We start from the raw sequence: 24,268 nt of genomic DNA on the forward strand, positions 1-24,268 counted from the left end.
AAGACTTTGGTGGAAACTAGATCCGGCCCTGTGAGAGAATACCTTAAAATAAAGGGATGTTCATTTAACACTTTAACTGTCAGTATCTACTGTACATACATTAATTTGACTGGCAAACTAGGAAATTGTAACCTCAGGGTTATGGCTACACTGATATCAATATTTTTCTATTGTCATTTTATCAAGGATTCTTTATTTTCATTTTTTTAAAATGAGAAAATTATAACCCAGGGAATATCCTATAGTAAGTACACAAATATGGACACCGGGATTTGCCTGCTACACAATTGCACTACGACTAGGTAAATGCCTAGATCCTTTTGTTTGATACATTCTTTACTTTTTAATTTTAAAAAGAAATCAAATGTTAACCTTCTATTAAGCCACAGCAGGTTGTGCCTACAATTGTACAGTGTGGTAATGTGGGATGTGTCTGGAATGTGGAATGTGTCTGGAAGTTGCTTTCATAATCCATTTCAATCTGGATGTATGCTGTGGAAGTTCACTCCATAATGAATGGTGGGTGAAATTCACCCCTATTTTCTGCACCCATAAAGGTCTGTGCAGCCTTTAAGCTGTTAAAATAGGTCTCATGTGGGACTTAACTCTTGCACAGGTCGTGTGGTGACTCTCCGCACCCTGATCTAGAACTCACTGAAATCAATGGAAATGGATCAGGTTTTTTAGTCCATATGTTCTGAGGTTGAAATCTTGGCCCCCATCAAAACCAATGGCAAAACTCCCAGTTGCTTCAGTGGGGTCAGGATTTCACCCTGGATAGTCCCAGGCATATTTCAGAAAGGCCAGTGTTGCCATTGTCGCAGTGTGATTGCAACACTTGTGATTTTTGGCGTTTTCTCTTCAAGCCCCAGTTCATGGTTTTTGGGGGCCTGACTCATAATTTTTTTTAACACTTTGGGTTGGCAATAAGGCATATATTAAAATCTTCAATTTTCTTAAACATCAGTGTTAATCTGCCCATGTTTACAGTATTTCATTAATATTCTAGGTCGACAATAAAAGACAATGGCGTTGAATTTTTCCAATGTCTGTCAGTCTGTCTGTATGATAAGATTCTAGGATTGTCACCTGTCTCTGTGTCACTCTGAAGTGTAGAAGGTCCGTTGAGTCAGTGAGAAGTGATAGCAACAGCTGCAAGTGTGGCTGAGAGCTCTTTTTGTTCGTAATATCACCAGGTTGGATCATCGCTGGGTTTCACGGTCTGTTACCATCCAGTTCTTAAATTCACAGCCATTTTGATTGTGTATAGCTACAATAAGGCAAATATTGATGCCATGTCAAGTGTGCTAGACCATTGTGATATCAGCGGTAACTCACCCAATCATCACCTTTACTCTACAGCTAATTTGCATACAACAATTCCATTGTTGAATGAGGGAGACTGGTGGATTATTTGGCCCCACTGTCTCACCCATGCAACAGTGGGGGCTTTGAACTACTAGAGATTTATAACCTTCCATAAAAGGACAGTTGTTACCAGCTTTTGGTTTTTGTAGCTAGTTATGGCAGGGTTATTGGTGCCCAAAATGACTTCATGTGGTTGAAATTAACTCTCTGGTTTGTCTATTATGGCTTTGACTATGTTAAGAATTTTGTCGTAAGAAGGCACATATTAGCACAGAACCGAATTGCATGCTTGCACTTCCTTCAGTAGTGGTTGGAGTTTTATCAGCTTCATTGCAGATAATTTGGAAAGAGTGCAGTTATATCAATGGAGAATTTTATGCGCTTACTCCCAGACCACTGAAGTCAATAGGAGTTTTTCTGTTGATGTAAATAGCAGAATTGAGTCCATATTTCTCTTGTTTTGCTTCTAATGTACCTAAATGTCTAGATGTCCATTCTTTAGGTTCTTATGAAATTCTGTTTCCCGTTTATCAGTTATGTCTTTCAAATAAATTTTATTTAGAAAATTTAATTTTCTGCATATTTCCCTCTAAACCCCTTTCCACTGTTTGGATTTAAACAAAGTATGTCCAGTTCTCTCAGTACACAAAAAAATATTTTCTGTTTTTGGAGGCATAGTGTCTAACTGAAAGTATATATAATTTGGAAATGATAAAAGGAGATGTTTATTACAAGTTTTCTCTAGGGCAACTGTGACAGAGACGCTCCCTGGCGAAGAGTTCCCTGTTCTTTGCAAACAACTCTTGTCTCAGTCCTGACAAGCTGGCTACACCAAATACATGTCTTGCATGGCACTTACCTTACATGTTACCCTTTATGGATATCTACTAAAAGCTCTTAACTTATCAAAACTCATAATCATTGTGAGACATATGTACGGGTAATATTTAAAAATAATATAACTATATTGAATGTATGCTTTTTTGGACTTGAAGTAAAAGTTAGTCACCAGGGGATAATATGTCTCACTGATGACCGTTCAAGTAGGAGGGAGTTGTCACCCCACCCTAGTTAGCCGGTTGTGTAATACAAGGTTCAGTTGTGTAGCCTTGCGCCATCCCAAGACATTCAATGAAAAATCACCTGAGACACTGCAAACAATCAAAACCACTTAGAGGTAAAAAAAGGACCACTACAAAAGACAGGGAATTGCCCTGTCTATGAGTAGAAACAAAAGACAGTTTCAGCAGAACACAGAATGCTTGTGGAGCAGGGGTGTTTTCATGAAAGTTTGGATCCTGGTTCCTCTGAAGCCAGTCAGCTCTGCAGGGGTTGGAGGGAACCTACTTGATTAGATAGAAAAGATAACTATTGATAAAGGTAGGCACTAGTTCCCGTATTATGATTTTCTTTGTATTGTAACCATTTGTTTCACTCCTTCTCTCTTGTTTCTAGATGAACCTCTATTCTTTCTTAAATATCCCTTTTCATAGAATTGTAGAATCATAGAATCTTAGGACTGGAAGGGACCTCAAGAGGTCATTTATAGTTGTCTAAGTACCCAATGAGAGATGCCCACTCAACCCAGTCAAAATCTTTCTCTGCATCTAGAGATAATAAATACAAGTTCCTGTGGTTTTGACTAGGTCAAGCATATACAATTTAAGGTGTATTGAAGGTTGTCTGATTAATATCTGCAGGAAATAAACTAACTTTAGGCCATGAAACTTTAAGCACATTGAGTAGTCCCACTGACTTCAACGTGACTAATCACATGCTTAATGGGGCTACTCGTGTTTAATATAAAGCATGTGCATAAATGTTTGTAGGCTCAGAGCCTTAGAAATTATTGCTAGGATTTCAAAGTGGCCCAAGGGAGTTAGGCACCCAAATCCCATTGAATTTCACTTAATTCTCTTAGGCTGCTTTGAAAATCTTTGGCTATGCATTCAACCAAGACTCGGGGGGTGGTGGGGTGCGGGGGTGGAATTGGGACTAGATCTCCAGTTTGTGCAAATTGTAATAGCTCAGTTGAAATCAATGGAGCTCTGCCAATTTACCTCAGTTGAGGATCTGGCCCTTTATCTGTATTTAGGAGCAAGACTAGCTGATAGGAGGCATTATTTTGACCTTTGTGGTGTGGTATGTCACATGCTGTCAGGAAGTTTTCATTTGCCTATCATATTATTAAAACCTCTACAGATCAGGGAGACAGTTCTTTTATAAAGAACATGAACAAATTGTAGGAGAAGCCATCTGGACCTGACACTTTCTGAGTTTAAGACTTATAATTATATTTCCAACCTCTTCTGCTGAATAGGTTCCTCTAAAGTTCTCTGTTTCAATTGACCTAGGCAGGAAATTTTATTATTGAACAATTTCCTTCACATTTTGATACTGTGGGACATATGAGTTTGTACAGAAATAATGAAAGAGATCTAGGATCTTTTTGGGACTCTAAATGCTTGTCCTTCAGTTTTGGTCAGGCAAATAGCTCTTTTCAGGTCTTTCTTTCTTAATTGTCAGACCAATATTCTGTCAGCTTTATTCCTTTTTTCATAGAAGGAGTGTTTAGCCGTGGTCACTCTCAGGCAAAGACCTGATTCCCCCTTAGCGTTTATTAATTGCCATATACTCCCAGTCAAACCCAGAGCCAGATGCAAAACTTCTCTCTAAAAATATGATAGAATAGCTTCCCTGGAGCTGCAGAGAGTGAGACCATTGATATGTTAAGTCACATGAACCTACTTTTTTTTTTTTTTTTTAAATTCCAGTTCAGGATTTATATGCAAATTAGAACACAATACAGCAAAGACTTAACAATGAGAGAAAAGGATATAGGGCCAAATTCAGAAGTCCTAGCTCCAGACACCAAATTAAGTCAACCAGAATTCAATTGGATAAGGACTGAGTAAAAATTGAGTAAGAACTTCAGGGTTTGGTCCATGCTTTCTAAAGGTCCACATATCTACACCTGAGGTATTGTGCAATGCTTTTCCTTACAGCAGCTTAAAAATGTAACTATCAAACAGCAGAAAATAAATCTGTTTCTTACAATAACTAAGTTAACATTAAAAGACTTGGAAGAGAGAAGAGGTGAATTGGGTACTGCAAGGGGACTAAGCCCATCAAACCATAGAATAGCAAATGACTGTTTTGTAGAGGATTCCAGCGCTGATTTAAAAAAAAAAAAAAAGTATAGCAAGCTATAGGGCTCACAAGGTAGGCCACTCCTGCATCCCATTCCAACACCTCCATTATCCTATAGAACTTCCCTATTACCTTCTCCACAGACAGCACCATTCTGACTAATTGAGTTTATTCCATAAATGAAATATTTTCTTTGAGTACCAAATAGAGAGGCCTACTGTATGGCACTCTTTCGAATTTCCTCCCATAGATTATCTCAAAATCTCTCTCTCTTTCTCTGCCCCAATTACTATTTTTCTTTGTAATCAGTTGTATGGTGAAGTTGCCTTTCCTTTGAGTTTTATTATGCAATGCCTTGTGAGACTCCCAAGGTAAATTATATTTTCAAATTCCTCTTTCTCTTTACCCATCCAATGGTCTGCACTCAGAAGCATCTTCTTAAACCTCTTAGCACAGAAAGGAAGATCTAAATAACTTTAAATCTGCAAAACAATGTTAGGAAATGTACTCTCTTAAATTTAATCCATCACTCTTTGCCGGCAACACACATATAGCTGAAAGGGTCAGAGAATCATTGTGAGAGAGAAAAACAATTAATTTGGTATCAAAAGGTAATAGGATAAGGCCTTGCCAACCCCAATCTATTGTTCTGTAGCATTAACTTCTGCAGGTCAGATGCCACTGGTCGCTGACCTCAAGCTAAACAGGGTCATCATGGGCTGATTACAAAAGAGATGTGTTTGCATTGAGCCAAGTGTGTCTGGAAAAAAAAAATCTGTGCTCTTCTGAGGAGAAGACACAAGTAAACATCTTACACTTTAAATGTAAATATCATTTGAAGGATTCGCTGCATAAAGCATGATTTCACTCACTGCAGTATGATTTTTAGTTTACTCTATTTCGTCACATGGCAACTGTTCTTTGTGACTTGTTATAGCCCTAGTCTCATCAGTGTTGGATGTCTCAGCTGTACGCCTAGAGAACGTGAAATTCTGTTGTTGGAACAAAGTGATGGAAAATATCCGCGCTCAGTATAATACCCCTTCCATCCTAGATTTCCATAAGTAATATCTTGGGTAAAGTTTTCATTTACCTTATTAAAACAGAGGAGGCCAGAAAGCGTGTGTGCCAATCAGTTAAATGAATTGCACTGTGCTCTTTGAGAATAAGTGTCCATTCACTATGGTTCTGGATAAACTTTGTCTGAAGTATAGGACATCTTTAAAGATGCTCATCCAGACGTATTGGCCCATATTTTGGCTTATACTATAGACACTTTGTTCCACTCTGTCTGTGCAAAGTGATCATAAAGTTGATGGGTTCAGCTGCCTATTATTTATTTTTATTTCTTGTATTACCATAGTGCCCAGGAGCCCGAGTCAAGGCCCAAAATTCCATTGTGCTAGGTGCTGTACAAACCCAGAACACAAGACGGTGTCTGCCCCAAAGAGCTTACAGTCTAACTATTTTAAACAAGAGACAACAGATGGATACAGACAGGCTGATGGGACAATACAATGAGACAATACTGGTCAGCATGATGAGGCAGTAGTCTCATCACACCATCTGCCTGACTATTCTCAATTTTTTTTTTGTAGGCGTCACAGCAGAGGAACGTTTTAAGGAAAAGCTTGAAATAGGATAGCGATTGAGTTTTGTAGGTGGAACTCCTCCGAAGTGTGAGGGGCCGCATGGGAAAAAAGACCAAAGGTGTTTATTTGAAAAAGTAACAAGGGGGTGATGGAGGCTAGCAGCATGGTCTGATTAGAGGTGGGAGTCTAAAGTGGGCTGAGGATCTAAAGTTCTCCCAGCATGGGTGAATCCCTGGTGGCGTAAGACCTGGACTCCTATGCCTACCTCTGCCAGTGCCTGGGGTAGGGGTTTTGGCTAAAGTACTCAGGTGCCGTGGCAGTTCCAGGCTACTGGAACAGTCCCCTGGTGCTGTGAGCAACTGGCACAACTTAGGGTATGTCTACACTACAGGATTAATCCGAATTTATATAATTCGAATTTAGGAAACCGATTTTATAAATTCGAATGTATTCGGCCACACTAGGCACCATTAATTCGGTGGTGTGCGTCCAAGCTACCGTAGTAGCATCGATTTCCAGAGCGTTGCATTGTGGGTAGCCAATAACATTGAATTGCCAATAACTTCGAATTGCGGCCACACTAACCTTAATTCGGATTAACAATACCGATTTTGACACTACTCCTCTCGTCGAGGAGGAGTACAGAAATCGAATTAAAGGGCTCTTTAATTCGAATTAAATGGCTTCGTTGTGTGGACGGGTCAAGCGTTAATTTGAATTAAAGCAGCTAAATCCGAATTAAAGTCGTAGTGTAGACCAGGCCTTAGAGTGCTCTGGGACCATTGAACTTTTGTGAATGAACACCTAGTGCAGAAAGGATACAAAATCCTTCTTTCCAGTTGAAGTACTCCCTGACTGATCCTCAACTGGTGTTAATCAGTGTAGCTCCATTGATTTCCATGGTGCCGCACTGTTTTACCCCAGCTGTGGATTTCGCTCTCCATTGTTAAATCCCCAAATACACAGTTTTCCTTTTTATCTGAAGCAAAGGTAAAGCCAACACCAACCCTCCCCGCCACCGCCTCCAGATTGAAATGTCCTTATTTTGGTACATCATGTCAGACTATCTTCATTGTTTGCATACACTCCAACTTTTACCTCTGGAGTTCTGGCAATGTAATAATTGGAAAGCTGTAAATATTCTAGTTGACAGATGTGGAGTGTAATATCGCTGCGTTGTAACATTTGAAACTCAAGCTCCAGGCAAGAGACAGTTAGCTAATTGAAAAACTCCTACTTTCCTATGCCACTTACCTGGTTAAAGTTTAATAGGATTTTTCCCCTAAAGACATTCATTTGCTGTATGTTTTAGACCTTTCAGAAGCATTTGATTTCTTCTTACCTATATTTCTGGTCACATCAGCGGGGCCTGATTCTGCAACGTGCTGAGCACCCTCAGCTTCCATTGACTCCAATAGGTGCTCAGTATCTTGCAGAATCAGAGCTGTATTAGAACAACTTTTTATGAACGCAGCAAAGATCATGCAGATGTTTCTCTAGAAGAGGAGTCAGCAAAAACAGCCTTCTAATAATTGCTAGCAAAACGATGCTGCTTAGCAGAGCCTCTGGAAGAAAACAATCCATTGAAGAACTAGTCACCTATGTCTTCATAAAATACTTAACTGCAGCAATGCTCTTGGCATTGGATCATTTTGATTAAAAGCAGTAATTGTGAACACTTCCAGTGTATTCTTGACTACAGCCAGACATTCTGTTTCATGTTGACTAACAGCCCTTTGTGGAGGCGCACAAAGCTTCAGCGTTTGAACGTAGGTCATGAGGATAATAGTTATAATCTTCCCCATTGCTGTGCCAGACACTTGAAAGGGCTCACCTGCTTCTGTGAAGGTACCCAGGTGTGCATGCAGGTATTCCTTCACCAGGAAAGGGCAAAACACACTCTCTCTTCAGATGGTTAAAAAACAACTTAAAGGAATAATTAAAAAAAAAAAAGGGTCCTAAAGAGAGTACATTGGGTAAACGCTGAAGAATGGAGTACCCTGCCTGGCTGTGTAGAAAAGTGATTGCCCTGCAGTGTCTGTCACCTAGGAACCCAATTGCACGGTCAACTGCAATAGTATGAAAGCCCCGTCAGCCCAGTAATCTCTAGTTTGTAATTGATTCGGTTTTAACAAATGTTAGCTAAGGCAAAAATATGCATTAAGGTAAGTGCTAAACATCCATCAGCCTGACTGATTAGTCAAAGTAGGAATTGCTTGAGAAATACACGTTATTTGCCATCAGATTAAGTAAAGTTTTGCTTCCACAGTCAGTCAGACAGCTAATAATTTGCCTGTGGTGGGATCGGCACACAGTTTTCAGCTCCACTTTTGGTGGAAATATATATTTGTGAGGACACATCAGTCCAGATCAGGATAAGGCAGAAACACAGGCAAGATGGATATATTTTGTTTTCCAGCTGATCTCTCAGCAGAAACAATGGCACAAAATTATTTTATTGTATTTAGTTGCTGGTAATGGTAACTTGGTTTGACCATATGAGAATAAACAAATCAGAAGATAACTAGCTAAGACCATAACTCTTCTAGTAATATATAGATCAGATCATACCTATTAATTACACCAGGTTATGAGGTGGCTGAATCTTCTCTGACATCACTTCTTATCTCATGTTTCCTTTTTCCTCCTCCTTGGCTTTTCCTCCCCCCCCCCCCGCCATTTCCTTGCTTTTTAAAAGTATGCCGGCACAATTAAAATATATATGCTACTGTTTGGAAAGGCTTATATGATTTTGTAAACTCTGCAACTATAATCAGCAGCTGAAAAAGCAAATGGTAATTATACATTTCTACAGTCAAGGTAGTTAATGTATTTCTTTCTCTATGGGACACATCTAGGACATAGAGCTGGGGAAATAACTTGTAGCTAATTTTATGTAACTAATTTTGCCTTTTTTCTCTTTTTGCAAACAGAACACACAATTCTCACATTTATTCATTGCGAGAGTTATTCACAGTTCAGCAAGAAGCCATAGTTTGCAGACTGTTGATCAATGGCAAATATTCACAATTTGCACAATTGGAATACTCCTTGCGCTGTCAGATGTCACTTAGGGTACAAACAAGGCTCCTTCATCTCCAACTATCCTGCCGTTTGCTGGAATGGAGACCTCGTTGTGTTTCTATAACTTAACTGTTTTATGTGGTTACGTTGTTGGCCAATCGCTGAACCCCCAACCTGGAGGACCAGTGCACTGCTTTTTGTCTCATCCCTACACCTTGGTCTATCCAGCATGGGTAGCCCTACCAGGAGTTAAACTTCCCACCGGCATAGCTCTCCAGGTTATTAGAATACACAAACCTTCCTACTGCATCAAGGTGCCATCCCCAGGGAAGGAATTTGCACTATGCTGGTTTTTAAGTCCTGTATTGTTTCTTTTCCCTGACTGGTGAGTTACATAAGTCAGCCAGTGCCACATCAATTGAAATTTTCACAATAAAATATAGAATTTTGAAATTCACTTTTGGTGAATGTTCAAGCATTGAAGCTTAAAATTCACTTTTCATGAATATTTGTGCTAGTGAAGTTTAAAAGCTCAGATGTTTGCAGAAAGTGAACACAAAAGGGTCACAAATACAGTTGGATCAAAATTTGCTTTTGAATTTGAACAAATATTTGTGAATAATTTTTCCTCTGTTTGCTCAGCTCTGAGGCGATAAGCATCTCCTATTTACCTTACAAAGAAATTTGCTTGGTATATAACCTGGAGCTTAGCAAGCACCTCTTCTCTTGCAAAAGTTCCATGGAACTTCTGATGATCAGTGGTGGTCAGGACTTTGGTTTGACAGCTCATCTAAAAGACATCTCCTTTGGTGCATAGTGTCTCCATGCTAGGACTGTGGGCCCCAATTCAACAGAGCCCTTTAGCACATGCTTAGCTGAAGCAGAGCTTTGGTTCCATAAGGATTCAGCGGAAAGAGTGCCAACTATTGAATCACCAGAATAATTACCAATAGCGCCCCAGTTTTTCCTGGGGTGTCTCCCATTTATTATCAAAAACATCCCTGCTTAGCTACTATAGCAGGCTACATTATTGATCAACAGGATATAGAACCAGCCGGCCAGCTGTCTCTATATTCTTACTCTTTACCTGAGTGATGCAGCTGCAGTCCTTGCATAAGTATTAAGCTCTCAAAGGTAGCTAAACTTCCTTCAGAGTCACAGAGATTTTAGAAAGTTGTGGAGGGTGATGATGGAGGACCATTAGGTAGAAAAGGTCAAGAACAGACCCCAAATTGGTGTTACACCAAGAATAACCAGTGTAATCATTAGTGGCTAAGGAAAGAACCTTGGTACCTAGGAAGATACCCAGAATCAGCATGTTGGTGTTTGGTCAAATGTTGCTCTGGATGAGCCAGGATTTGGCATCCAATGGAACAAAAAGTAAGTAGTTAAAAATAAATATTGTCTTGTAGGTGAAAGGTATGGTCTTGTTTATGATTTCCTCCTGATCATGTGAGGTCCAGTATCTCAACCACATCTTTTTGTAAATTCTAACTCCCATGTGGCAATGGCAGAAGAATCATAGAATATCAGGGTTGGAAGGGACCTCAGGAGGTCATCTAGTCCAACCCCCTGCTCAAAGCAGGACCAATCCCCAGACAGATTTTTGCCCCAGATCCCTAAATGGCCCCCTCAAGGACTGAACTCACAACTCTGGGTTTAGCAGCCCAATGCTCAAACCACTGAGCTATCCCTCCCGAGGACAAACACAAGAATTTTGTGTTCTGGTCCCATGGAGAAGTGTAGTCAATTGCATTCGGCAGCAGGTGCTATGGTTAAAGCATCTCTCAGCTAAAACATAGCAAGACTCCACTTTTCAACCCAAATTCAAGCAAGTTAAATACAGTGGGTGAAATTCTGGCTCCACTGAAATCAAAATCAATTGACTTCTGTGGGGCCAGGATTTAATCTAGTATTCTTAACATGGTACTGCCTTGATAAATTGCTCCTTTTTTAATAGGTTGTGTCTTAATTTTGTTAATGCATTTTTTAATTCATCATGCAACCATTAATGTCTTTCAGTGATAATAGGAAACAGACCCTATTTTAACTCTGCTTAACAGATATTAGAAAAATTGTCTTCAAATGATCATATTTAAATGTGTATTGGATGACTCTGGGAAATATTTTCATGATGCACAGAAATATCTGCATTACATTTTTAAAAAGGCAAATAAATGCAATAAAAACTTGCTTCTTTTTTTTTTTTAAAGGCAGTGTTCTACAGTAATGTTCCAAAACATTACAGTAACCCTGCTGTAGAATATTCCTGCTAATTTTTATATTTATCAGAAGAGCTGTTACTTTTTGTATTGGTTTCTGTTACTGAGTTACACAAGCTGAAAGTTGAATATCATATTAAGTTTACAACTGCTCTCTGCCAAAATGTTCATATGCATCTTTCTGCAGTTGCATTCACCATATGTCATTGTGGGAGATGTGAGTAACAAAAGTTAAAGCTATGAAGTTGCAGGCCTTTGTGACTAAATAAATGTGTTCATATATTTTGGAAGTTTCTATTTCACTTTCAAATACAGTCCAACATATAGCTTTTGTTAGTTCTCATTTGGGAAAACTTACATGACTCACTCGTAGCTCTGTTACTTATGAGTAATATGGAAATCTCAAACTTATACCGGTGAATTCTGTATATTACACCATCACGTATGCCTTCTCTCTAGGATATACTGTGTGTTCGTCTGTCTGATGTATGTGTGGATTGTATATGATGTGTATGAAAATACACTCTAAGTGGGAGCAGCAAAATTCCATAGGAGAGGCTGTTCATATAGTATTTTTGGGTGCATCTGGAACCAGGACACATGATAGCTTCCATGGGCAACCTCCTTTAATGAGACTTCTAGACCAATTTGTAGACCCAAAGAGATTTGGCTAGACTTTGGATAAGTACACAAACATTCAGTTGTGTAAGTGAACTGCATAAAACCACCCCTAAACACAACCCTGTGCAATTTACTTCAGGTTACAATAGCTTCTTAACTTAGTAGGCATCCTTGTTCAAGACTGAGTAACAATTCAGTCTTTAATACAGTGGTGACCTGTGATTCATATTTGCTGCTGAGGGAAAGCAATGTCCTAATCACTCAGATCTGGTCAGCAAACAGTAAACCAGCTCACTCTTCAGTAATACTATGCCCCTTCCCTTTATGATTATTCACCAGAAAACAACCTACGGATCTCATTCATAAAGTCCAGTTATGAGACAAGAAATGTCAGGAGTATACGCTCAAAGAGTGGGAGGCAAACAGAACAGCACATTGTGATTTTTTTTTTTTTTGTAAGAACAGCTATGCATTTCCTCTGGGGTTGTTTTCAGTTCTTTTGTCAGCTGATTACATGGTCTTTTATAATTTCTCATCTATAGAATAGAGCTATTTGCGCGTGGATTATGTGAAAGACACCGGCTTATGCAAAAGAAAAACAAAATCATCTGAATGTGGAATGATTTTAGTTGACTAAAGTCAAACCTTCTTATAGGTGATTTTTGTCTTAAAGGGAGATACAATTTAAAGGAGCATTGAATCTAGATGTGTGAAAGAAATAACTGCTTAGTCATTCTTTTTTGATACTTCAGCTTTCTGGTCTTAATTAAGCAAAGCACTTAAGCACATGCTTAATTTTAAGCATGTCCTTTAACAACTTTAGGAAGTTGCTTAAGTGCTTTGGTTAGTAGGGAGGGAGTTAAATTCATGGGGTTATATTCATTACATGCTATAAACATGCCTATTACATTCACAAATAGCAACTCTCTTCCTGTTGACGAAAATGACACATTGGACTCTCTCTCTCTCTGTGTGTGTATGTGTATATATATATATATATATATATATACATACATACATACACACAGAGAGAGAGAGAGAGTGTGTGTTTGTGTGTGTGTGTGTGTGTATATATAAAAATACAGTGATTTCTGTTTGACCGTTTGGGGAAGTCTGAGCCTCCACTGAAATGGAGAACTGATGTTATGATTTAAACAAAGAGCACTGTGCTAGGTATTCACGTAGGTCCTCAAATTCACTTAGGCTGAGCCTGGGTTTGCGGTATGTTATCGTCTACAAACCTGGGAAGAGGCTGTTCACACAACAGGAATATCTGATAATGCCACTTAAAAGACGTCCTTCTTCCCTCTCCCTAATGAATCCTGGGATTCCACTGCAGATGCGATACAGGGAGTTGCCATCGGACTGAGCCAGAAGACCTTAGGGAGGGGGCCGCTCAGCCGTAGGGAGAAAAAGGAGGGCACCAGCCATGGTAAGACAGCAATAGTAAGTAGGAAGGTTCCAGGGCTGCTTGTGGCTGGCAAGGGGGCAAAAAAAGGGGGGGTTTGTTGGGGAAGTGGGGCAGGGGAGTTCCCTTGGAGGCTTTTGTGAAATTCAAATCTCCAAGTGAAAATGAAAGAGATTTCTTTCTTGGCCAGCTCCAAGTGACCAAACTTTAGAGAGTGATCCAAGTACTCCAATGGGAACGGAACACTGGAGAGTTGGCACAGCGAAACTTAAAACCTCCCTCAGCTCCTCACCTGGCATCTGTAGGGCCTGCAGATCTGACTAGGTGTGTGCAGATGGCTGGTGTGATATGCTTAGCACTTATCAATTTGAACTTTGGAAGCCTGCTTAAACCCCTCTCCTTACCACCTGTAGCAGGCCTCTTGCTATCGGCCATGCAGCGTAGACAGACGTACACCAAGGAAGTACAATTTATATTCCCTGGGTCAACATTTCACATGGAGTTCTATCAGGATATTGTTGTTTGTTTCCATCAGACCACTCAATAACATACTTTCGCTGGTGGGTGAGTAGCAATGTCAGACGTACAAGAATTCTTGATCCCTGAAGTGTTGTCTGCCGGCCCTGCGATGTTCAGGCTTGTAATAAACTCTTATTGTTCTTCCTGTGCAAATACACTACAACAACCACCAAGCAGAGAGACAACAGGGAATTTGAGTGAATGAGGGGATAAGAAGGAGGCAGATTATTCTTGAGGGTAAAATTTGGCTCCCATGAATGAAACAGAAAAACAAGAAAGATCAATATTTGCATCTCTTAAGTTATTTAGTACGAGGTCGGTAAAATTTAGGTGCGAAAGAGGAATGGGCTTCACCATTGCTAGGTGCAGTGCCTTCTGATAGATGCTTATAAAAGTCTAAAACTGAATGATATCTGAATGCCTCCTGGATGTGTATATGGCTTTTTCAAGGGATATTAAAAACGGACTCACTTGTGTGTGGCAAAGCATAATTTTTGGAGAAAATGATTGCTTCCAGTTTTGGGTTATACATTGGTTGGTTGGTTAGTGCCAAGCTAATCAATCATGGGTGCTTCTTATTATTTCAGAAGTAAGTACCAGCTGTCAAGTATAGCTTAATACTCATGTTGTCTGCAGTTAATCAAGGATGTGCACTCTCTGTTCACCACAACCTGAACTGACCGCTTGTTCGATATTCATACTAATCCGAGACAGAAAGTGCTCTAATTCTCCTCACACTGCTTATATTCACATTCAAAGAAAATAAATGTTACTATACTGCATTGGTATTAGAATGTCTGCAATCATCTAGGAGAAACAACATGGGGGCGAGTGTCTAACTCTGCAAACACCGTGCTGAACAAGTAAGGTTAAAATGTGTGCCAATGGCTTGACTCACAGATGTTTGTGAAAGAGTCCCCAGTGTTGTTTTCTCACTCCTCTCTCTTTGCGATCTCAGTGGAGATGTTGGTCTCTGAGAACACAACCAGCTTATGGTATATGCTTGGCTTGTATCTCCACTTTAAATGGTCCCCTCAAAAGATGAGTATAGACTTATGTTTAATAGCAGCTTTCATTCCTAAAATCACAGAGTGATTTATAACGTGTTTATGCAGGGATCTGTTCTCTTATCACTGAAATGCAGCCACTTCTGAAGTGGGACGTGGCCGAAGGCATTCTGTGCCACAAAGCTACATAGTAGATTTTAAGAATACAGTAGTAGCGAAGAACAAATTCTCCATTTGAAACTGTGTCCGAGTTCCTCTAGCTGTGAAATGTGGCTTATAGTTCTTTCTTGTCTTTATAAAGCACTTTGCGATGAAAAAAGCACCATTTTCAGGGAGGTAAGTTAAAAGTAGGAGAGAGGCTTTAGATCTTAACACACACAAAATGTAGTAGGCTTTTTCTATCTGGACCTGGTTCTGAATTTTCTGGCTGGCATCCTGCCTCTATAATGAGCCAAATCAAACCCCTCAATAGAACACCACTCAACTTTGGGGAAGTTCAGATCTGGATCCAAAACTGTGTGGCTCTGTCTCATCTCTCTTTAAATTACAAATAGGGCAGGGTGTGATTGTCTCATATTCAGTCTGGTGTGGCATGGAGGACAACAGGCCTTTACTCTCTGGTGTCTTTGCTGCCAGTGACCTCAACACAAGTCCGGCGGGGAGGGGGGGAAGATGCTCACAATGTCCCTTGCATGAGAAACCCTGACTCCAAACATATTGATATACACCTCTACCCCCATATAACGCTGTCCTCGGGAGCCAAAAAAAATCTTACTGCGTTATAGGTGAAACCACGTTATATCGAACTTGCTTTGATCTGCCGGAGTGTGCAGCCCCACCCCGCCCCCCCAGAGCACTGCTTTACTGCGTTCTATCCGAATTCGTGTTCTATCGGGTCGCGTTATATCGGTGTAGAGGTGTATAGAGCGATATATTTACTGACTGTATTTCGTTCTTATTTTGTGCTGTCTTTATCAGTGAGAGTAAGTGTCACTTCATATTATGATCAGCCAGTCGTCTCCTATAGTTAGATGTACAGTGTGTGTGTTTATGCTGAATGCGACTACGTAGCTCAATCTTTCTGTAATGGAGATTACCCCTTTTTTAACCTTGGCAATGTCCATAGCAGCCTCATCCGCATTTTGTTTCTTCACGTGGTCTCCCCTTTCCTATAGCCAGGAAAAGTTTATGCTGCTTGGCAGAAACCATCCTGCAAAATGCCTTCATTAGATTTCACCCTCTAAATCTAAGGAACATCCATGTGTGAGGCATTCTTCATGGCATGTATTGGAATGAGACAATGGCTTTCCTTCATTCTGGGATCTGATTCAAATACTTGTGTCTGCCCAGCTAATGGGGATCAGACCATTTGTCTATAAAGGACTGGTTGTCTTTGGGTTAACTGCCTATGATAGATACATCCTTAAATACCATGGAATGAGAGAGGGTGGCAATTCCAGCCTTCATTAACACTCTTTATGAGGCTAAAAATTATACAGTATAGTCCATTTTTATTCTATTTTTTTCTATGACAGGACAACATTACTATGGGTAAAATTTTCAAAAGTCACTAGGAACACAGGAGCCTAAGTCCCATTGACTTTCAATGAGACAGCCTCCTAAGTGACTTTTGAAAATGGGATTTAGGTGCTTTTGACACTTTTACCCTAAATCTACTCTGTTTAATAGTTCATGCTACTTAAAAATTTTATTACAGAGAAGTATAAGCTAAATATGTTTACAATGTCATTCTTCAATATCATGGCCTGAATTCCATCTCTCAGTGCTGGAGTACATGCTCCCCAGAAGTATGAGAAACATTTGTAATGAAATGCACAACTAATTAAAGTGCACAGGTTTTTTTGTTTGTTTTTTGCATTTCACTCTGACCTCAAAACTGGAACCATTCTCTTGGGAAATTTTGCTATATAAAACTTGAATATTTGAGCAAAAGGGGGGTTTCTGATTGAGAATGGGCCTATTCTCTGTTCAAAGATGGCTTTTGCATGGGAAATGTGGAAGTCTGTGATTTTTGCATGTTCGCTATATGAAGTTAACCATCTGGCTGCAACTGTGAATCGAGTGAAATTGGAGGCGAGAAAATGAATGAACAAATGGCAAGAAAAAGTAGTGTATCCAGTGGGATATTAAAGACAGGTTCCAACAGTAACAGCAAGTGCCCATTGGATGAGATGCCATCGTTGGGGATATTCATGATCAGGGCAGCCAAAAGGTTTCCATATTGTTTGTGTAGAGTGACTCTGGAAAAGAGAGGATTTGAGACTAGATGATCCAATGGCCTTTTCTTGTACTAGGTCTTGTGCACTGGTGAGATCTGGATTCACTGCCCAGCTGTAGTCCAGGGTTTCAGCGTGACCTTGGGAAAGTCACTCAATCTCCCTATGGCTGTATACCCTATCTGTAAAATGTCTTAATAATGCTTTCCTACTTCACAGGGGTATTAGAAAGATCCATTCAGTTATGATTCTGAAGCACTCAAATAGTATGGTGGCCGTATAAGTAGGTAGATAATAGCGGACATCGCAATGCACAGTAAATCCACAGTACGCCAGCTTTATTGATATCAATAAATGCTACCGTTGTTGTGTATGGAGGACCAGAATCAAAGGCAAATACAAAAATAGCTGCTTTTTATTAACTGATTTAATCTAGCTAAGGAAAATAACTAGTGTTCTAATCCCATTTTAGTCACTTTGAAAAGAAAAGCCACCCAGGGTTGGATGTTGAGTGACAACACACTTAGCTAATGAAACACAAGCTAGAAGGATTACATCACAAGAACAATTCTCATCAGCTAACTATACCCTGAAGGCAAGATGTAGATACCTAACTACTTCTGAGGGCAGATTTACCTTCTTGTTTGTGTCCGCTATAGGTGCTACAAACTTGATTATATTTGTTTCCATTATTTGATTATTCTTTGTTTCTATGTCACTTTCTAATGACAGCCTTCATATACTGGGCCCAATTTTGCCTTCAACTATGAGTGTGCATCTCCCATTGAGGTCAATGGGAATAATATGTGCATATGTATGGGGTAAATTAGGACCGTGGTATCTAAGATGACAGCATCTGCCTCCTCTACTTTGAGTTCTACCATTCTAAGCTGCAAGGGAAATGTGTATTACCATTTGAGTCTCCAGGCTGAACAGATGTAGTGACATAATGCAGCCCTGACAAAGCTTCTTTCTTGATGGAAAGCCATTATGTTATGTCCTTTTGTTGTCCTGACTGCTGCTTTCTGGTTCTGATAGAGGTGGTGCAGGAAAGCAATTCCGCTAGAGTAGCTTTGTGAGACTAATTAATTTGTTGTTTTTTAATAGTCTCTCTCTAAAACATTTCCATGATGTTGGTTGTGTTTCTTAGCCTTTTCTATGATCATTTTGAGATTGAATCTTGCAGTACATGCCCTGCTTTGCTGCAGTACACCTTCTGCTTGCAGCGATCTGTTCATCATTATTGATCAGATGGGAAGAATCGTTAATATGAGTCTGCTTGATGGTTGATTTATGCAATCTGCTCTTTCCTTAGTCTTGCAGATCCATATCCTCATACACCACTCTTCTGGCCATGTCTCAGTCTAGTAAATGATATTAACAGTCTTATGTGCTATGTCGACTTATTGACAGTTGTCTCTCTAATTTGATATCAATAAGAATTTAGTAATTATTTGTTTCACATAGCAGCATCTATGGACTCCTACTCAGCTCAGAGTCCCACGGTGCTTCTGGACATAAGCAGTGTAAGAAACAGTCCCCCGCCCCAAAGAATTTACAGTCTGTGGTTGGGATTTTCAGAAGAGTTGGTATTTGTGTGCCTAACTCCCATCTATGCCTTTGAAAATCTCCCCCTAAATAGGCAAGACAGGGTGGGAAAGGAAATGGAGACAAAGGGGAAGTGATTTTCCTAAGGTCACACAGTAAGCTAGTGGTTGTAGTGGGATTAGAAACCAGGTCTATTGAGTCCCAGTCTAGTGCACTATCAACTATACCATGCTGCCTACAGATGAAGTGCCCCCTCCTTTTTTATCTTTGTTGGTACTTGTTATACGTATTTTCATATCACTGGTCTATCAAATGTTCTACAATGAACTGGCAAAACTTCAACCAATGTTCTGTCTTCTTCTCTGAAAACTCATTTTGGGTTACTTTGTTACAGGTCACTAAATGACTGAATTTCTCCATGTATCCCTCAGTTTTTTTTAATGCTAAATTATCTGCTTGCTCTACTCCACTCATTGGTTTGGTTATAGAGATGGGCCAAGGAGGTAGTGTTTGCAACTGGGTTAAGTTTAGACTAGGGCTTTGGATCATTGCCAAATCAGAGCTAGGGGCTGGTTTTGGATTTGACATAGTCTTCTTGGGAGATTTTGACCTAAAATGCTCATCTGATTTGGAAAGGATAGATTCTTATATGATCCTTTTTCTATGCTTTATTATTTGCCAGTCTGAACAGCTGTAATCTCAATGTCACTCTCAAATCCAGGGCTTTTGTCTGCTACTTGTGCCTTACTTGATGTGCTACACATTATGCTTGAGGGGAAAGGGAGAAGTGCAGTCTCATTAACAAAAAGCACCTGAGACAAGTCAAATGGGAAGTAATTCCAAACAGGCTTTAGTGCTCTGAAGGGGTCAATTCTGCTGCTGAACTCCATAAAAATCACTGTGTCGTTTTCAAGAATTTATGGGTTTACTCCTCACTCCCCACTAAAACTGCATTTTTTCTGACTCTGAAAGAATGACTTGGAGAAGGTAGATTGAAAACTTCTGTTCTCCCTGTCACATAACACAAGAACAAGGAGACATTCAATTAAACTTAAATTGGTAAATTCAAAACTGCTAAAAGGAAATACTCTTCTCAGAATGCATAATTAAACTGTGGAACTCCTTGCCACAGGATGTGATTGAGGCTAAAAATTTAGCAAGATTTTAAAAAAAAGGATTAGATGTTTATATGGATTACAAGAATGTCCAGAATATCATAGTTAATGGAAACATAAATTTTGGGAGAGATAAAACCTCCTGCTTCAGTGCTCATGTCAGTTACTAACTATAAGGCACTGGGAGGAGAACTAATGTGAGAGGCAGATTATACTACATTTGCCTAATGCAGGGTTTCTTGCACCATTTTCTGAAGCATCTGGTACTGGCCAGTGTCAGAAACGGGATTGGATTAGATGGACCATAGGTGTGGTCCAGTATGGCTGTTCTTATGAATGACAAATGGGTGATGCTAGGATGCTGCTTCCTATATTACTGCCTTCTGGAAACTATACCTTCAGTAGTGATGAAAATGTATTGGGCAGATGTACTAGTTCAGAATGCCTGCAGTTTGAGAAGATAGATAAGGTACCTGCAAATAATTGTAGTTCGGCAGTTGAAATCAGGGGCAGTTTGGAGCCTAACTACTTCTCATTTACTGATCTACCCATTTCTGCAGAACACAAGATATTTCCTAGGTGTCCACCAAGGCAAATGCGTATTTCAATAGTTCAGCTAACGAAGTTCCCTAACAACACACATTCTGGTTGCCTAGGGCTTGATTCTCCATTGCCCTACATCACGCATAGTCATTTGCACCAACTCAAAGTCAGTGCAAAATTGCACTGACCTAATCTGTTAGCATTTTGCATCAACTTTGCACTGATGCAAAAAATTATGCATGATTGCAAGGAAATAGAGAATCAGGCCGACAATCTGCAATAAGATCACTTGTTTTTCTGTTAATTCGTTAGCTGGTTTGTGGGGTATTTATTATTATTATTATCAGGGGCGGCTCCAGGCACCAGCGCAGCAAGCGCATGCCTTTGGCGGCATGCCTGCGGGAGGTCCTCCGGTCCCGCGGCTTCAGTGGCAATTCAGCGGCGGGTACGCCGAAACCGCGGAACCAGCAGATCACCCGCAGAAACACCGCCGAATCCGCGTGACTGAAGGCTGCCTGACTGCCGTGCTTGGGGCGGCAAAAAACATAGAGCCGCCCCTGATTATTATTATTATTATTTATTTTATTTTTGAGCACTCAGTTCTGTGAAAATGTTTTATGCCACAGCAGTTCTCTCCAGCGCACACTTGAATGCACGAGTGAACCAATAGAGGAGTGGGACATAATGCCTTTATTTGCATTTGCCATTTTTATTGGCCTGAGGCACATTAGACTGCAGTACAGTCCTTAAGTACAAACTGTTTGTTAAAGTCTGGTGGAACCTTTTGTGGACTAGTCTAGCCAAGAGTTATTTTATCCATGGGGGTGGGGGGAAAGAAGGCATCTGCTAAGACTGCAGCAATTGTTACTAAGGCCTAGACGTTGGATCTGCCTATACCTGTCAAATAGTAAACAAAGCACCCTGGGAGGACTCAGGGTTAGCTGAACACCTTGGTCACACACTAAGCAAACTATCACCAGGTGTGCTTGCAGAACAGACTCTCCATCAGCGTCCTGTCATGCATAAAATGTTTATCCAATTTGTCAAGATAATCTTTCTTCAAATAAGCTCAGAGCCTAGGCCTCAAAATAGCCTGGATTCAGGCATTATAAAGTAACTCTATTTTTTTCCTTCACTCATTTTTTTTTTTTCCTTTTAATCGCTGTGTCAACTTTTCCTTGGCTTTAAGCAAACTGAAAGTAATTATATCATTCTCAAGTGAGTTATCTTTTCACGGGGTTAGCTGATTCGCGAGTTACTTCAAAATGCTCCTCAGTTGTGTATCCTTTTCCAAACACACCACCTTAGATGTTTCACAAAGTCGGGCTCATCAATGACCCAGCAATTTGTTTATCCTGGCACATTTAATAGCTGCTTGATCGCTAAATTGGGGCATTTGTAAAGAAACTGAGTGTAGACTTTTTTTTTTAATGGTGGCTATACCCATTGCTCTGGATATCACTTGGCAATTTACAGTCACATTTGCCTTGTCATTGACTGACAGTTTCAATCATAAAATACATTTGAATTCTGTTATGAATTATGGTGTAATAATAACAGATAAGGTGTGACTGCCTGTGACAACGTTCTCTCTCTCTCTTTGACAGACAACATAGTTGCCTAGCTTTATTGCACTCAACATATTGCTTTTGTGATCAAAAGCTCTTACATTGAAGCTAGTATATGCATTTTCACCAGCTCTTCTTACTGTAAGGCTCCTAAAGGAACTGCAGTATATCTAAAAATAGAAAATGAAGTCATCTGCCTCTTTGATTTCTATTTTTTTGTTTTGCACCTGCTTCATTCACTGAATTCTGCTACAGTATCTGTTATTAATTTCCCATTTCCCACAGTTATTTTGTTTATTTACATTTTGTTCTATTTAGGACTCTGATCCTGCGAAGACTTAAGCACAGGCTTAATTTTAAGTGCTGCGGGTGAAATCCTGGCCCCTGCTGAAGTTCAATGGCAAAACTCCCTTCGGCTTAAATCATTATTTCACCCTGTGAGTAGTTCCACTGAAGTTAATGGGGCTACTCACAGTAAATGAATCATGTGCAAGTCTTTGCAGGACCAGGCGCTAAGTTCTTATCTGCCTCCATCGCCATAATGGCTGGGTCTTGCATAACAGTTGTTTGATCGTCGCAAATGTTAAATAACTTTTGCAAAGATCTCTGTTGCATCACTAAGAATCAAACTGTCTTTAAGCGGACCAGGGATATAATATTTAAATACTGAAGCCTCTCAGCCCCCCCTGCAATATTGGAAAGTATTGTTCTTGTATTTTTATACCCATTTTACAGTAGACAAACTGAGGCACTATGTCATTAAATTATTTTTTTTCAAGGTCATGCAATGAATGACTCAGTAGCAGAATCAAGATTAGAGTTGAGGAGTCCTGAACTCACCCCCTGAGACTGGTGCCTAGAATGCAATTTTTAGAATAAGAAAATTCACCTTGCTGTCAACAAAGTTCCTCTGTTTGAGCATTCCATTTTTCTTGGCCCATTTGCTTTCCTTGGGATGAATAGGGCATATTTTGTCTTGCACTGTCAGTCAATTAATTAATCCTCTGTGCAGAGAGACCTGTTCTAAGTTTGTTTTTTCATTCTCAGTGTGTCTATGTGTTTGTGCTGTCCTATGTTTTTATTTGTATAATTTGCTCTTGCACATGACACAGCACTCATCTGCCTCATTTGCAAAGAAATACATGAAGAATTGTCCTGCAATATCATTTTGTGAGAGAGGAAGAAAGACTATTAGATACTATGGGCAAGTTAATAGGTCAAGCATTGGAATTACTTATTTACTAGTTACATGAAAATAAAATAAGCATGTTTGTACGCAGACACGTATACATAAAACATGCAGAAATGAAGAAGCAGCATGACAAAAACTTACGTTATAGTCTCATGTGTAATTGCAATTTGCCCTCTTCCTAAAAGGGATTCATAGGAAGTTATTGTCAAGCTGTCCTGCAGTGACTTGAGTGTAAGTACCAACCTCAGGGCAGACAGTTAAGAACCAGGGCACAAACCCCAAATTGGTTGTGAGTTCTGTAGTTAGATTTCACCAACCAATTACCAAGTGAAAACTCCTCAGGCACTATAACATCCTTAACATGGACTCATAGACAGCCCCCTTGGGTACTCTGATCTGTCTTGCCACCCAGGTTAGTCTACTTTTGTGTTAGATGGTCCCTTATACCAAGAATCACAGCAATATTCAGGTTACTCCCAGACCCAAAGGACCAGTCACTCCAGGTCAATTGCCCGTTAGATCTCATTCCAATAACAAGGATTGTGACCAATCCTATAATAAATGATATGCATATTTATTAAATAGGAAAAGGAAACAAAAGTTATTTACAAGGTTAAAACAGGTAAACAGATATGCAAATAAGTTACAATCTTAAGTTTCAAAAGGTAGCAGAAGCTTCTGTAATAAGCAAGCTCTATATGTCCTTTAGGGCTAATCCAGTCTAAGCAACTGTGGATCCCTTGCTTAGGCCTAGAAACCTTGACCCCCAGAGTCCAAGTAGCACAGACATACAGTTACTTTTTGTTAGGATTTTTTATTCCCCTCTTCCCAGGTGCTCTGAGCAGAAAACTCATCTGATGGGAGGAATCCACTTGCATGATTCATCTTAATGGGATGGAGGGAAGCAGAGCAACAAAGTCTTTTGTCATCTTTAATGGTACACACTAGTCAGTCTGTCTGGCATTGATGGACCTGCCTTGTTGGCCAGGACATAACATCTTCTGTTGGGGACCAGCACTTTACAATAGTTCATGTCCCTCTCCTGTCTGCCGATTTACAGTCACAGAGGCTTACTGTACAAATGCTTAAATACTGCTTTACAATCTGGGATACAGATGTTATAAGTGAGATTAATACATTCAGCAACTCACAAG

The sequence above is a fragment of the Emys orbicularis genome, chromosome 9 (genome assembly GCF_028017835.1).
Source record: "Emys orbicularis isolate rEmyOrb1 chromosome 9, rEmyOrb1.hap1, whole genome shotgun sequence".
Lineage (NCBI taxonomy): Eukaryota > Metazoa > Chordata > Testudines > Emydidae > Emys > Emys orbicularis.